The sequence below is a fragment of the Gossypium hirsutum genome, chromosome D13 (genome assembly GCF_007990345.1).
Source record: "Gossypium hirsutum isolate 1008001.06 chromosome D13, Gossypium_hirsutum_v2.1, whole genome shotgun sequence".
NCBI lineage: Eukaryota > Viridiplantae > Streptophyta > Magnoliopsida > Malvales > Malvaceae > Gossypium > Gossypium hirsutum.
The window spans coordinates 46,707,597-46,710,832 of NC_053449.1; positions in this window are offsets into that span (position 1 = coordinate 46,707,597).

The window sequence follows — 3,236 nt, forward strand, 5'->3', positions numbered from 1 at the left end:
ACAAGTTCAAATCACTATAAAACAAAGGAAAGGAGAAAATGCGTAAGCTACAAATAGCTTAGTAAGTTAAATGTAAACAATAAGTACTCATTTAATAATTGACATTTCTCTCATATAACTAGTCAAACATTTCTTAGCAATTTCAATCACTTACACATGCATAATCTTACCCATTTCACTTGCACATGCACTTATACACTTAACATTTATCACATATGCTCATTCTTTTAAACGTACCTGCATACACACTTCATTTCATAATCACTTTAACTCATTATTAATCCAGTTGAACACTCGGAATATACACAGATACATAGAGATTTAGCACATGAGTGCCACACTGATATGTAGCCGAAGCTACCACTGATCAATAACACTGGAAATGTCCACAGGCCTGCTCACACAAGCTGTCAGGTGTCTGCAACACATGCTAGATCACCCAGCACCCGGGACTCACTGTAACACTGTAACACTGATCTCTAGTGACATGTCACTTGCATCCACTTCTATTCCTAAGTCCAACCAGGAATTTACACTTAACACTTTATTTTCAACACTTTATCACTTGAATAATTCATGAACAATTTTCCTTCCACATTCAATATTGATTCACATATCAAATAAAATTCACAATTTATAAAAATATATTGCTATTATTTACACATAACTTACCTCGGATGCAAAACTACTATTTTTGTAATTTAGTCGATAACCTTCTCTTTTCCCCGATCACTTTCACTATTCCTTCTTTCTTGATCTATATTAACACAATTTAATGCATTTTATCAATATTCCATTCAAATACAATTCATACACAATATTTTGGCAAACTTACATTTTTTCCCACAACTTTTCAAAAATTCCACTTTTGTCCCAAAGCTCGTAAAAATAAAATTCACTAAATTCTTAAATTTCAAACTTCACTAAATTATATTTCATGCTCATAACAGCCATCAATTTCACAAAATCACAACTTTATGCACACTTTACCATCTTTCCCAATTTAGCCCTTTTTTCAACATTTTCATCAAAATTCATCTAGTAAAACTTGTAATTAACACTTCAAACATTCATTATCTAACATCACTAATCAATTTACAATTATATCATGAATGGTTCAATTTTTAAACTTTAATTTCATTTAAATTAAATGGTAGAAACATGACATTCAAGCTTCAATAAGCATAAAAATACGAAATTATTTAAAAACGGGGCAAGAAATCACTTACAATTGAGCTTAGAACCCTAGCCTATAGAACATGAAAGTTTCGGCAGCAACTCTTCAAATTTGAAGAAGATGGACATTTATTTTCTCATTACTTTGTCTTTTATTCAATTTTGACAAAAATGCCCTTGACCCATTACTTAGATATTTTTCTAGAATTACCCTTTTGTGTCCATAATGGTCTAATTTCCACATAAACACTTCCAATTTCATGCAAAAATTCAATTAAGTCATTTAATCACTAATTAGACATACTTTACATTTTTCTCAATTTAGTCTTAAAAATTCAATTAGGCACTAAATCATTAAAATTTCCTATCCATATTTTCACACAATATTTCATTCAATTAGTAATAAATAAAAATTTATAAAATTAAACTATTTCACTTCAGATTTGTGGTTACAAAACCACTATTCCGATTAGGCCTTATTTCGGGCTATCACACCATCTTTCCTAATATCTCTCACTTCTCTTCTTCCTATCTTTCTTTTCTTCCCCTAACTACATTTCTGGAGTGTAATTCCCCTACTACTCCAACGTTAAAATCTCAAAAATAAATCCTCTATTTTCTGCCTTCCTTACCTGTTCACTGGTTAAATCCTTAATAGAAGGCATATGCAAGGCGATAATTCTTAATCTATTGGGTCACACCCATCAATTACATTATGGTAGGTTCCTCGTTGCCCCAAGGAATTTGTTTTCCTTACCTTACTTCTGTTCTAGGGAGGAACCGAAGGAATTTTCAACTAGGCAACGCTAATGCCCACTTTTTTCCCCTCGAGGGAACATTTTATTACAAAGGATTATACGCATTTTTTGTTTTTGGTCAACCTAGAACAAGGCAATGATCTGCCTTAAAAATTGGGGAAGTTATTTTCCTCAACCTCTTTGTTCCCTTCGTTGGCTCCACTCATTAGGAATCCTACTGTAACGTCATGGGGAAGCCACGCCAGCATCACTCACCTCCCCATCTTGAAGATTTAAATTCAAGCCTTTGATGACTTACGAATAAGGTAGGGGTGGGAATTACATCTTGACAAAAAGGTGCAGCTGCAACATGGAGAGTTACCCAGCTCCAGCGGATACTAAATCCGGCATCCACGCATACCTTCCTCATCATCTTTCCTGTCTAAAACCCATTCAAACCTGACACAAGGGCCTTCCTTGTTAGGCTTCAGGTGCGCGGTTAAGTATATCCACTACTATAGATCCTTGCAATGCGAATCTCACCATTCTTCTAGTTCAAGGGAGGAGATTATCACAGGGGAAAAAAGGGATTTGACGATTATCTTGTTTCCAAGAATTCAGGCATAGTCATTTCTACATCATTTCAAAGGACTAGCCAAGAGGAAGTGAAAACACCATTGAGGGGACAACCCACTTGGCGAATAAAAAATATTTAATTCCATTTTGTATTTTTTCTCTAATGAGATTTTCTTTTCTTCAACACTTGTAATTTCAATTACTGTATTTAATTAATTATACTTTTTTTACATCCTTGTTTGAATGGTCTATTTCTACTATCATCATCATTCGTCAATTCATGCGAAGGTATCCACTCATGTCACATAATAACTTAATTAAACAAGGACTCGATGGACTTAGCCAGATCGAATGTAATGCATATAATGGGTACTCCTTCCAATTCTTACATCCAAAGGATTACATAAATCATGCTCTAATACCACTACTTGATCCTACCGCTGAATCCGAATATGGAGTGTCACAATTGAACTGGGTTGATGTACAAGTTTAGATATCACCATTAATAATCAGATTGTATTACTTATTTATTTAAAACATTTACAACAAAGATAAAAATTTAAAGTAAAAGTTTAGGGTCTCATATCCATACTCTAAAGGAACTATTTAATATCCAATACAATCTGGATTAACCCCTCCTTAAGTTCCTTATCCTACGAATCCTGCAAAACACAAGCCGGTACTTTGGCAAGTTTAAAGAACTTAGTGAGTTCCTTTACTGCATTACACTAAAATAGACCCCATCTT